The 14,757-nt window shown below is 34.0% G+C and overlaps 1 long non-coding RNA gene and 1 pseudogene across 1 annotated transcript; one reads left to right on the top strand and one right to left on the bottom strand.

The window, feature by feature from the left end:
• Positions 1-7,390: 7,390 nt before the first annotated feature.
• Positions 7,391-8,430, bottom strand: LOC122591705 (annotated as a pseudogene).
• Positions 8,431-10,539: 2,109 nt separating this feature from the next.
• On the top strand, positions 10,540-12,277 carry LOC122592408. The gene is made up of 2 exons (XR_006322708.1): positions 10,540-11,873; positions 11,996-12,277. It is a non-coding gene; the product is annotated as an uncharacterized LOC122592408 (long non-coding RNA).
• The last annotated feature ends 2,480 nt before the right edge of the window (positions 12,278-14,757 follow it).

Genomic DNA, 14,757 nt, shown 5'->3' with positions numbered 1-14,757 from the left:
TATGTATTTCATAATAATTGATGAAACTTATATCATTGAAAAGTAATCTATTTGTATATTTTATATCAAGTATTATATAACATAACAAAATATAAATACAGTCAAAGATTGAAGAAAAAAAACTTTGAAAGTCAAATTTGGACACTTAAAATGGGACAGAGGGGGTATGTATTTTAGTATTTGATTTGGTTTTCAATTCCATGCAACAAAAGTTTTTTTTAGGTAAAATCATGTTAATAATGTAATTAAGAATTCTCACATAATTTCTTAATGCTGTTGTTGATAGTTAAAGCATAACCAAAACGAGAACCATAATGAGATATTGTGTTGTAATTAAACTATAATTACGAGATAATTACGAGAACTATAAGAACAGTTAAAAAACCATAAAATATATTGTTGTTTATCGGGTTACAGGTTGGCCCGCAGAAAACCCGAGTCCGCATGCTAACCCGGACTGGATCAACCCAATGAAACATGGTCGGTCTTTAGTCCACATATTTTCTAATTTTTGGGTCGCAGACCGGGTCGGGTTGAGCCCATGATCACCTCTAGTTGAGATGATACATTCAATAATTTTAATTACTCGTGTAATTTAAAATATGTTTTTTTATGTTAAATTAGGAGGTTTTCGATGGTGTTGAAATATGAATGAGGATATTACCAATGAGACAATGATACTTGTCACTTTGTCAGTGATTCAAAATAGTTGGCAAGAGTTAATCTTGAAGAGTAAATTAAAAATATTGATTCGGTTAAAAATAAAGTTAGTGATGGTAAACAACGGGGTAGAAAAAAAAATGGAGTTTTAAAGCATTTAAAAAATGTGTTGTTAATGACCGAAACCTCCCTCAAAACCGTCCCCTACCCTTCTTTTAGTGTAATTAGGAAACTTCCTTAAAAACTAATTATCACTTAAGTCATTCTTCTTTTAATTAATAAACTTATTTAACTTTTAACGATCATTTGTTAATCATTTTGTGAACATATTAATTAAAATATTACATTAAAAAGATTAATTAATTACATAGAGTATACGTGTCATTTTGTGTCACCCCGTAGACTTAAATAATTTCTGGACATGCGTTTATTTAACGTGATCATGTCAACACATGCATGTTGTTCAACATTGATAAGTTATATTCATATTTAAGTATTCTTGGTTTAGGGGATAAAAATAAAGTAAATGATCGATTTTGAACCAGGGACTTTTTAAATTATTGTTGAAAAAAAATATATAAACTAGTGAGACGTTTTCTACATATACTGGTACTAATTATATATATGGATAAATGAATTTTGAAGATTAAGTTATAATTAATCAATAAGTGGTTAGATTTTTTTAGCATATTATATTATATTATATACTGTATGAAAACTAAAGGTACGGGGGATTGTGCCAACTCACGATTTTTTTTATTTTATTATATATGTGGGGCCTGCATGCCATTTGAGGTTTTCTTCTTTATTTTTTCTTTTTCGTTTTCATGGCTTGTGAGAACTCAGAATTTTTTTATTTTATTATTTTCATGGGCCCACATGCAACTTGAGGTTTTTGTTTTGATTTTTTTTCCCCGTTTTCATCTCTTTTGGTTATGAGATTCTGATATAGTGGTTTTCTTCAGCCCACTATTGTGTTGTATCTACATGTCTCATCTTTAAATTTATGCAGGAAGTTTTAATTTTTTATATTTCTTTCATTTATTTTCAATCAAACTAAAGTATTATTTACATATTCTTTTTATTTTATAGTATTGTCATGTTACTATATATTCGAAGAAGAGCTCGATTTATTTTTATTATATACTTTTTCTTTTCCTTATGTCTTCAAAATCTACAGAAGAAATAAAATTAAACGATGTTTTCGTTAACTACAATATCTATTGGTTGCCATTTCATATGTTAACAGCCGCAGCGAAACGCGAGTTCGTTAACTAGTATATATATAAAAAGAAGATACGACATGCTAAATTAATATGGATATAAGCATATATCTCGATAACTACTAAAATAAATAATTTAGACCGTATAAGGTAAACTAAAGTATAAAACGAATATATAATTTAAATAGGACATGTGTCGCCCCACCACTAGACCGTTATCATCACCGTCACTGTCATATTATTCGAGTACCGTGTTAGTTAAAGAGGGATGCTAGAGTAACAAACAAAATACAAATAGATTCTTACAAACTCATGATCCACCAATGAAAATTTAGAAGAGAAAGAAGAGAGAGAAAACACAATCAAATATTATTGGTCAAATTCACATATAATGTCAGTTTGTAACTTTAAGTTTATAAATAGTTTGTAAATTTTGCATTTCTCTTAGTTAAATATGTTTTTTTACTGTGAACTCCCCAATGTTTTAAAACCGGTATTTTAATCATACCGGTGTGAAAAAAATTTCCGGTATTATCGGAATTACCGAAAATACTGGCTTGTACGACTATTTTAGTTTATTTTGGTATTATTTTACAAAATTTGTTATAATTTAACGAAAATAGTTAAAAAAACAATTTTTATTCACTCAAAAATAATACAAAATAGGTATTTTATAACAAAATATAAGGTTTAAAGTTCACAAATAACAAAATCTAGCATTAAAGTATCATAAAAAAAGAATTACAAAATTTTTTTTAGAAAAAATGAAAATACTGGAATGGTAATACCGGAAATACCAACAGATATTAAATAGTGAAAATACCAAAAAAATATCGGAAATAAAATATCGAGAATCTCAAATACGATAATACCGGCCGGTATATACGAGTATTTAAAAGATTGAGAAAATTTCATTACATACCCCTGTGGTATATCATATTATCAAGTTCCGTCCCTCTCGTTTCTTTGTATCATTAGATACCCCTATGGTGACTTTTTGTATCATAACATACCCTTCACCCGTTTGTCAGTGTCCGTCAACACTTTCGTGTGCATTGAACATGAGGGTATTTAAGTCTTTTTAACATATTCTCCACCACAAAACACATCTTGAACAACTTGCACTAGCCGATCTCGTCTTCTTCATATCTTCATATATATATATATATAGATTAATAGATAGATATATGTATTATATATTTCCACCAAACCCAGATTTATCCTAATTTTAATTCCCACTAAAATAACAAATGGCTTATGTTCCAAATCCAATTTTTATCCCATAAACCACATAAACTACACGCAACTATCAGAAATCTACTCCCACCCACCAACCCACAAATCTAGATACAGTACCCAGCACCATAACCCGCCGACCACCACAACGAAATCACCCATTCTCTTTATAGAAAGAGATCTGTGTAGATTTGCGAAACCGCCACCATCGCGTTTTGTGTATCTCAATTACTACTACCGTTTTGACCAACAATCACCACTGCTGAAACCACCACCATCGCGTTTTGTGACGAGTAGTTGTTTTCATCATTCATCTTCGTGTTGATGTCGTGATTTGTTGGATTGTTGGGTTATGTCTTTCATCTTGATGGATGTAAAAAAAAGCTAGTAAGTTGGGTTTGATTGTTTGAAGGAGTTGCTTCTTATTAAAAAAAATTGAAAAAAAAAAAGAAACATAAGGATTTATCAATGCCGTTAGTTTAAGTTTTGCATGTGAATTTGAAAGACCATATATGTTGGTTTGAGTTTTAGGATTTACGGGTATATTTTGAAAGTTTAGATAATTTTTTATTTCATTTTTGTTTAATAAATATTATATGGGGAAGGGAATATGAGGCTGTTAGACACCTAAGTTGGGTGAAAAACCCCTCACATACCTTTTTTTAAACCATAAAAATCATGAGGGCCAAATATTTATTCAAAATATTAAAAGATTGGTATGTGAGGGGTTTTTCACCCAAGTTGGGTGCATAACAGTCCCATACTCACTTTTCTCATATTATATTTATTTGTGATTGTGATGTAAAATGGGTTTTTATGGATTTGTTCATGTTATTTTGTTTTTGGGAGATTAAAACTATAGCGGTAATGAATTCATTAGATGATGGGTTTTAAAAATTTTGGTTAGATGTTTTTGTCTGTGATATATTGAATGGGGAAAGAGAAGCTAGAAAAGATGAGAAGCTGAAAAAAGGGTCAAACTGACTAAAATACCCATGAGAGGGTTGATGGAGACGGACAAACGAACGTTAGCTTGAAGGGTATATTATGATACAAAAAGTCACCATAGGAGTATCTAATGATACAAAAAACGAGAGGGGCAAAACTCGATAATATGCCATACCCCAGGGATATGTAATGAAATTCAAATACGGCCGCATCCCAAAATTGCCAAAATAGTAGTGTAGTACACTACTGTTCTGTTTAGACGTCACCAGCTGTTTTTTATTACGATCCCACCTCGGCTAAATGTGGAGCCAGATGTGGGATTAGTCGGTGGTGCCCTTTTCCTACACGCACACGCAGAAGATCGAGATCTCAAAAAATGGAATGGAGCTCTACCGGATTATTCTTCTAATACCTTCTCTCAAATATATCAGTTTCATCATCTTATTTACTGGTAGATAATTAGTTGAATAATGATTTTAAGTTTTTCTACTCTTATCTTTATTTTTTAGATATTACACCATTATTAGATTAAATGAGTTAATTTCGCTTCCTATAAGGAGAAGAAATAGTAATTAGGAGCAAGAACCTGAAAATAGGCTTTGATCTTTCTGGTTCTGAACTAATTTGTGTAAGCAAAAACGATTACCGAGTTAACCGAAGGTTAGTGTTGTATAAATTAAGAAATAAATTCCTTAAGCACAACGAAGGTAGTAATAAGTTGTTTGCTTAGAAATTTCGGAAAGTGGAAAACCTTGGTATTGAGAGCAATGTCGAGGGCCTTGGAATATGACTGATTATGTGTATTTAGATATGATTGATAAGGTCATGGATCAATATCCAGAGCTTGCGCTAATCTTATCCGCCGATTTTATGAGAGACGACGATGTGTATGTGATGAATTTAGGAGGTAGTTGGGCAATCAGTGCACAACACGAACAAACAAAAGATCCAACCCAAAGATAGGATATCGTTGACTGATACAGTTGGGGCGGGGAATGACACAGTATAAGAAGTTCCTGATCAAAAAGAAATACTTCAAGATGCCAAAAACAAGGACCCAGTGATGGTCATAGTAACTGAGCTTATTACTGGCGGGACTTTAAGAAAATACTAGTTGAATATGGACCCAAACAGATTGGATACTTGTGTTGGCATAGGTTTCACACTCCATATCGCTCCTACAATGAAATGTTTTCACTCGCACGGGATCATTCACCGCGACTTAAAACCAGGCAAGTCTCACTTTGTTTTGCTGTAATATGTTATGCAAAATTTACAAGTTCTTTATCATAGTTTATTGGACATATTATTGCATGCAAACAATCTGTTATGTTTAGACCTTTACAAGTCTCGACTGACTCATTAGGCGTGTTTAGATATACGTAGATGACTAAATCACTGCATCATAACTTCTAGGATAAACTTATTTTCAGAAATCTTGCTGCTTAGAGCTGATCGTAAAACCATCAAAGTTGCTGATTTTGGTTTGGCACGAGAAGAATTCCTAACTGAGATGATGATTGCAAAACCCAGAACCTATCGCTCCAGAGGTATTATTCTTTTTCTTTATTAACCTTTTGTTACTTTTCACTAGAGGTGGTAAAATTGGCTGGTCGGAAGGTTTGGGTTGACCCACCATCACTAAACATAATTAAACGTGTGAAATATGACTACAAAAAGTATATATCTATACTATATTATAAAGCATAAAGCCTCTAAATTTTCAACATTGAACTTAAATTTTCAATATTGATTTTAAGTACTTTCCCAAAATGCCCCTCTCATCTATTCTATATTTACCTAAAATAACTATAATATCCTTTCTCTCTCCTTAAATCTCAACCAATCATTTTTTTTCTCTCTCCTCCATAAATCATTTTATTTCTTCTAACTCTTTCAAAATCTTTTATCTCAAAAACTGTACATCGATAAAATTATAAAAATTATATGGGTGTTCTTAAAATTTTATGCTCTTTCATTAGAGATGTCATTCAGTATACTTTTGATGAATTTTTAAATCCGAGTGCGGAGCCCGCATGCTAAGGCATTTGGCTATGACACTCTATGACATATCACCTCCTATGACCTATCACACTCTATGACCTATCGCCCTCACCATCTCACCGCCGCAACGCGCGGGTACTTGCTCTCGTAAAAATATAACTCATTTACTTATTTTTTTAGGCAACTGTAACTGGTTTCAGCAATAACAAAACTAACGATTTTTATTTAGCTTTACAACACAGTAACTCTGAGGCAAGGAGAAAAGAAGCATTCTAACCACAAAGTAGATGCCTACAGCTTTGGACTTGTGTGTGAGAACTCATACACAATAAATTACGATTGAGGTCTACAGGCTGCCTACGCAGGCGCTTTAAAGGTATTCATCCTCTTCAACTATAGATGGCAAAATGGGTGGGTCGGACATTGATCTGAAATTTTTGGGGTAAATCTCACTTGGCTGTGTTCAGTAACGGGTCAAAACAGTTTTGAGTCAGCTTGAGTTGGCTCACCAACACTTTGTTGCACTAACAAAAGTTCTGTTTGACAATAATGTATTTTGTAGTGTGGATCACTAGATCGTTCTTTAGATAAAGCCAAATTGTGGCATTAAACAAGCTCAACTGATATATGTTTTTGTTAGTTATTACAAATATTTTTCTTTTGAACTGCTCTGTTAGTTACTCATTGATTAATTAGCACATAAGCTACTCCACTCAGATCTAAAATCTTAATCGTTACTCATCATATCTGATTATTAAATTAGAAGGCATATCATCAAAAATGTTGGAACTTTAGGTTCAGAAAATATTTCAACCGACCAAAATAACTTTCATATGAGCATATTAAAATGGGGCAATAATGTCACTAAAAAGTGAATTGTTTTGGCCAAGTTAGGTACTCAGATAGGAGCCCTTTTGCTACAATACCACCAACCTTTTTTTTGGGAAGAAAATAATTCTAGTAAGTAATGTAGTTTTGCTTAATTTTGTTTTGGGCCTTATACTTTAATGCCATAAATATGGGATTGTACTTTGTTCTTCGTTTCTACTTGATGCACCGAACTTTATTATGAATGAATCACTAGAGGCGAGATGGTCTCTATAATAGAAACATAAATTGTTATTTGTATGCTCTATCCTTTGTGGTTTTAGAAAACACAACCGCTAAAAGGCTTAAACAATAAACTTATTTGGACTTATTGTTTTCGAACACCCTGCGGACAGACTTCGACCCGTGTTTTTAAGCAACGTTTCAGCTATATGTCCATTCGGGTTCATTATCTGAGAGAAAATGTCACTCCTTATCAAACCATCAAAATCCTAACTCTGCCCCCCTGCACTCGTGGACAGACCATTCGTCAAATTCCGATCAATATTCTTGGGCTTTGCATTGAGTAGCATTTCATCAGAGACTTCATTTACCATACCTGCTGACCCATCAGCTGTGCTCTCTTGAAGCTGCAAAGCAAAGTCGAGGTTCCATAAAACATCCACCATTGAGGGCCTATTAGTCCCTGCATCAGCCAGACACTTGACTGCCATGTCTGTCACTATCTTGAAACACTCGAGCGCGATATTCCCTTTTAGATACGCGTCAATAATCTGATCAAGAATGCCCTCTTTGTGACGATGTAACTCCCATTTGGCTAAACTCACTTGCTCTTCTGGAAGAGTATGGTTCAGAGCAGGTCGGGCTGTTAAAATCTCAAAAACGACAACCCCAAAAGAGTACACATCTGACTTTTCTGTCAACTTCTGTCTCCTGCAATTTTCGGGATCTATATATATCTGAAACCACCCTTTATGACCGTGCTTACATAAATTTGATCCATGGCAACAGTGCAACACAAGTTTTTTATCGCCCAAAACCAGACACTTAAGCAACCCACTTTTCATCCAAGAAAATGGTTGTTACTTCACGGCCAATGACGGTGTGCGTATGCACACTGTGTGAAGATATTGTAGACCTTTGGCAACACCTATGCAAATCTCGAGGCGTTTTTTCCATGTTAAAGTTGGTTTTGTGTCTTGTAAAGATGATCTCTTAAAGTGCCCTGAGCCATGTAATCTTATACAAGGATTATCTTTGTGTTTTCTTCACAATATCCAATTAAAGAAACAAGATGCAGATGCCGAAGCTTTAAAAGCATTTCAATCTCCGTCCTAAATTCGTTCACAACTTTATCAAACAGTGAGTTGCCTCGCTTTATAGCAACTCCAGTCTTTTCATCGTTGATTTCACGTTTATAAACCTTCCCACATCCACCAACACCAAGAAGCCTAGCCTCATCAAAACCAACTTTAACATAGCTCAGGGCACCGGTAGTTAAAGGTATACGACACAAAACCAACTTTAACATGGAATCATCAAAACCACAAGGATGTAATCGTATACGAACAAAAATTGGCGCATAGTAGTTAAAGGTGCAAATGGTGCATAACTTCCTTTAGTGTTTGTCTCTGCAAAAGAAAATTATTAAAAGTTCTTTGGTTAAAAAGGAAGAAATTTCATATTTTAGGTAGATTAGTGATTAACACCCGTTTACTATTGTCAGATATTAAGGGGTTTGTCAATTGTGATACCTGTGATGATTTCCCCACTGGATGACTGGTATGGCCGTTAGTCATAGTAATGGCCGTTAGGCGGAGTGGCAGACTTTAACGCCCGTTCAGCGGGTCAAAGGGGAGTCAACTGTGGGTCATAAGGTGAAAAATCAATTGGGTTTGGTTGTTGGGCTTCCTTGTAACGGACATAAAAAAAGGGTTGGTTTTTTTATAGGTTTTGTTTCCTGTCAGCCTACACGCACACAACCGTCACAACCCATAGTAATCTTTTTTCCTTTTTCCATTCTTATTCTGCTTTTTCTTCTCCTATTTCCATTCTTTGGCATCAGGCTTTGTTTCTTTTAATCTTTAAGAGTATTCTTCTTCTTCTCTCTTTTTTTTTCTTCTTTTTCTGTTTGTTTTCAATAGATATGAAGTGTTCTTGCTTAATTTTGTTTGTATCTTTTCATTGTTACTATTAGTATTATGTTTTTTCTCTATTTATTAGTACTATTGTTATTTTTATTTTATTATTATCTTTTAACCGTGGGCTTATATTGCTAATGTTTATTTGTCAAGATTTACTTGAGGTTTATATTAATTTGTGACAATGAGCATGCATCTAAGATTTTGATAATGGGGGGTTGAGAGATTTTGTGTGGAATTTTTATACTTTGTAATCAGCTAGTGTTTTGCAAACTTAACTTATTAAAAGTTTATTTGCTTAATTATGTAAAATTAGGATTCATCCTTTGGTTGATTTAAGTTTTATATATTTGTCATTAATTTATTACGTGATTTATGCTAATACAAGAGGATGGCATGTAAAGGTTGTGAATTGTTGGTCATTGCATATGTTGTGCTTTTTAGATCTTTTCTTTTAGTGTCATGTCTTTGATGAGGAATAATGAGTATTAACTTGGCAAGTTTTATTGAATTTATGTAAATAGATGCATGCATATACATGAGGATTAGAGGATACTTTGAATTTAAGCATGTATAGTGGTGATAAGTTTAACAATTTTGTAGTTCTTTTAAACAAATATTTTGAACTCATTATGTGTTGGTTGTTTATTTTGTAGATGGCAGGCACAAAGCATTTAACAAAGTGTCAACGTGTATTGTGTGTAACCAAAACAACCAAACAAATGAACCGCCCGCAATAGCACCTTTCTCTTTACCATGTCCCTTCTCATATAGATACAATGCTACACACTTGGCCAAATTACACGGTACCTTTTCAAACATACAATAGAGATAAAACAAATTTTGAGAACTGACATAATTCGGACAACTACCGCGGTTTGAAATGGACTCGGCCAACCACGCAAGAGAATTCCATGCAATGGGTTTGTCATTGAAGACGACTTGATGTTATTATGATAATTTTGTCGGCCCAAATGATATTTATCCCATAAGGTTAGCAACATTTATTGTTGATGGCCAAGTCGCCAATCCTTTTTCTTGAAAGCAGTCGTCTTCCTTCATTTGCCGTGTATAAACCCATATTCATCCTTAATTTAGCATATGACATAGTGTGAGCTCGACCCCCTAATTCAAATGTCATCGGTGTGTCATTGACCTTGGTCTATGTAGTGTTCAAGCGAAATGTACTAACTAGTTATGCACAAAATGGCCTATGCACGGCCGTCCTTTTGGCAAATAGGTTCTTCCAATCATTAGTCTAACAATTTTTCCGCTTGCTCCTTATACCCCAATGCCTTTAGACTAGCAAAATCAAGTGTATAATGACCGATAATTTTCTTACACGTCAATCAATGGGTCTGTCATTTGGGCTGACCGGATTACATAGTTGTCAAAAGCGAAGGCGACCTCAAAGCGCAAAGACCCCATATAGGGCGAAGGCGAGAGGCGCAAAAAAAGCGCACGCCCGGAAAAAAAAAACGCACTAAGTAAATAAATATAAAATATTTATATATAGTGAAAAATAATAGTAAAAAAAATCAGATGTCAGTTATAATGCCAAATATCATTCAAAAAAAAAATGTAAACTTTTCAACCAAAAACTTCAAATTATTATAAACATATATAAAAAATATCATAATTTTTCTTCCCCCCGTTTTATATTTTCACTCTCTTTCATCTTCTTAAACAGACTATGGTCACTCATTTTGGCCGGAAAATATTAGATCTAGCCACGATTTGGCCGGATCTTGAATGATTTGGTTGAATCTTGACCCATTTTACCTTTTTGACCACCGTTGACAACCACAGTTGACCGTCGTTGACCGCCTTTTTCATGGTCGACTTGGGCCTAGGGTTTCAGGCGCTTGAGGTGCGCCTCGCCCACCTTTTGCGCCTAGGCGCAAGAGGCGCTCGCCTTTGACAACACTGCCGGATTATCATAACAGCATCAAACAAACCCATTGATTGAAGCGTAAGAAACTTATCGGCCGTCGTACATTTGATTTTGCTAGTCTAGAGGCATTGGGTTATAAGAAGCAAGTGGAAAATTTGTTAGATTAATGATTGGGAAAACCTATTTGTCATAAGGACAACGGTGTATATGCATTTGTGTGCAGAAGTTTTTAGTACATTTCGCTTGAATACTATAGAGACTAAGGTCAATGAGACAGTAATGACATTTGAATTAAGGGTCAAGCTCACACTATGGTATATGCTGAATTTGGATGAATTGGGTTTATACACGATAGAGAAAGTAAGACGACTGCTTTAAAGAAAGCATTGGCGACTTGGCTATCAACAAGAATGAAGCTACCTTTTGGGAAAAACATCATTTGGGCCTACAGGATTATCATAATAACATCAGACAGTCTTCAATGACAAACTCATTGCATCGAATTCCTCTTGTATGGTATAGTTGAGTCCATTTCAAACTGCGGTGGTTGTCAGAATAATGCCATTTTTCAAGATTTGTTTTATTTCTATTGTATGTTTGAAATGGTACCATGTAATTTGGCCAAATGTTTAGCACTCTATCTATATGAGAGGGGACATGGTACAGAGAAAGAGAAAAAGAGAAGGGTCTGGTTCATTTGTTTGTTGTCTAGATATTAGGATGGGTCTTGTAGTTGTTAATGACACGGAAGGATTGGTGGTTATATGGTTAGTGTTACCGTTGGATTAATTAATAATGTGGCTTTGCGCAAAATGAATATGCTTGTTAGGGACGGTTCAGATGAGGATGGTTCACACGGAGAAGAGACTGGGGATGGTCGAACCTAGCCTGGGGGTTATCCAGGATCTTCCTTATGATTTTGCATATTTGGGTAGTTAGGTGGGTCAGCTCGTGACATACCATACACAAACACAACTACTAGAGCAGCAGACAGATGTACTAGAGCATTTGAGGTATATATCTAGTCACCTGAGTTGTCCTTTTCCATGTGGTACTTGCAGTTCGGGAGCTGGAGCAGGTAATGGACACGCCATTGGTGATAGTCCTGAGCTAGCCATCGGAGATTCCATGCGGCAGTGAACATAGGTGGATGTAGCTGTCGTTGTCACGGGTAAGGAGGCGACATTTTTCATTTAGTATAGTGTTTTAGACATTATTACTTATTTCATTCAGCACTTTCTATGTTATATCGCCGTTGTTGGCGATGAGACAATTTTCTATTTCTGTAGCTTACTTTATTGTTAGACTTTTAAGTATGATTATTGTTGGGTCACGTTATTTTGGATACTTCTTGTTATGCATTAATTTGTGTGTTTATGTTGATAACAAGTTGATTGTTATGTGCATATGCTAGCAGTCCCTTGAGCGACATATTTTGGTTGGCATCATTCAAACATGGAATACACCGTCACACCAGACGAGTTTTTCTTGTTCCTTATTTTCTTTTTGTTTGCTTTCTCCTATTTTCCATAATTTGTTTTAGTTCATTGGACATTAAAGACCATTGTCTGACTCAAGTGTCGGCAGTAGTAAATATGAAAAAGTCGAGTGGATTTTGGTAGAATTGCTTTTGTCACTTAAATTTAATGATATTAGTAAAGCAATTTGACTACCTTTGGTACAAATTTAATCAGAAAATGTGTCTTTAATGATTAATTAAGCAATCCTTTTTGGATAAATAAAATGACTTGTATATTTATAGGCTAAAACACCAAATATGTGAGGATTCATTTTCATTTCATATATATATATATATAGCACATCTTTTGAGCTAGAATTCTCTTTGCTATGAGTGTGTTGGTGATTATGTTGATTTTAGAACTTGTCTTGGTTGATCATTTTTAGATCGCAGTAAGATCACTTTGGTGATATATGTAAGACTAGATGACGCAGGGGCAAACTAAGGATTTAACCATTGTTCTTTGTCTGTTTACCTATTGTTTTGTAAACATGTGTTTATGTGCATGTTTTGTTCATGTGCTTAGTAACTAACCACGTAGGTTAATGAACTATCATGTTGAACTCATTTTTAGTGCAAGAAACAATAGAAAACATGTTGTCATAGCCTGTTTTTTGTGTTATTTCCACCCTAAATATTACACCTATTCTATTTATACGGATAGTCAAAATCCAGGTGAGTTATTGGTTGTCACTCCTCGTTTGGATGGTTTGGGTTTGTTTTATTACGTTGGGTTAGTATATTCTCGTCACTTAGAATAGATTGAGTTTGTCAAACTATTTATTCAAAGTCTAGATTATTTAGATTAGCTAACCATTGCATGATTTGTCACCATTTTGAATCTTCCAAAAGAGAAAATCAATTCTTTAAAAGTTTCAAATTTTTTTTGAAAAGAAATGAAAAATAAAGAATCAAAAAATAAACTAGGACTGCCAATTGATATTTCTCACATTTAAGTCAAGTCGTTTTGTGTATATTTTTTTAAAACCAACAAAAGTTTTATCACTTCTCATATTTCTCACGTTGGAGTCGTTACATTATTTGAACCAACAAAAGTTCTAAAATTTTTCATATTCTTTACATTTGGAGTTGGTACGTTCGTGAAGCCAACAACGAGATTTGCTTTCGTTGATTGAGTCGTCTTTAACATTATACACCACAATCATGGTCTTGATCGAGCTATTGGGTTGTATTGCTTTTTATATTCCAAGTGTGTTGTAGTCATTAGTAAGTTAGTTGGTGTAATAAATTTTAGATATGGATTTCACACATCACATACATTTCTCTTTTATTCACTAATTTAGATATCTCCACTTAATATATACCTATAATACACTTAATAAATAAAGTTATATACAATATACATCTCTTAACCCTTAAAATAACTACACTACCCCCATTTATATCAATTACTTTAACATCAATAACCACATTGCCACCACCATTGCCGCCGCCACATGTCACCTCCACCTTCACCTCCGCCACCCGTTATCACCGTCGTTGCATTGCACGAATACCCGTCTAATGAATGATGAGGACATTCTAGATAACTTATGAGTTGAGCCATATATCTTTTTTGATCGTTATGGGTGCTTTTACTTTTTCTTTTATTCTAAAGGCTTTTTTATACGTCTTAAAATGAGCACAAATATAGGTTTGTTGTGTATTCTATTTAAATTTTGAGAATACATAAAGATATATCAATTGTATCCACACACTAATATTTGTATACCTTTTAAAAACATGCATTGATCATAATAGTTATCAAGCCATTTGGAGACAATGTTTAAACCTCAATCTATTACATAAGAAAGGCAATTCGGTCTGGATTTCAACCCATAATCACCTTAAAAGCTAACCATCTCCAAACGAAAACCCTTCAAACAATTTACAAAACATGTATCAACAACAATAATCTTGAAAATAATTTTATAAAATTTTTAAAAACTTTTGATCTTGATTATTATCTTATATTCAAATCGTAATATTTATGTGACAATAATGTTGTTGTGGGGAAAAGAGGAGAGATTAAGGTTAGACAAAGAAAAGACGGAAAAGATGCTTGAAGATAGGGGGCTAACGTTGGAGATGAAGGCCAAAGAAATCGATCAAAAAATTGAGACTCAAAAGACGCTCCAAATGGAAGCCGATCTTCTGTTTCGATTTAGATCCATACAAAATGTAAGTTAGATGTTTAAAGTTTTAACGCATTCAAGGAAAACGTTTAATTAATTATTATTTTTTATTTGTATTTCAGAAAATTCGACCTCTAAGAGAAAATGAGCAACAAAATGTGACGCAAAA

Source organism: Erigeron canadensis, chromosome 3 (genome assembly GCF_010389155.1).
Source record: "Erigeron canadensis isolate Cc75 chromosome 3, C_canadensis_v1, whole genome shotgun sequence".
Taxonomy (NCBI): domain Eukaryota; kingdom Viridiplantae; phylum Streptophyta; class Magnoliopsida; order Asterales; family Asteraceae; genus Erigeron; species Erigeron canadensis.
This window is presented reverse-complemented; position numbering and strand designations above follow the sequence as displayed.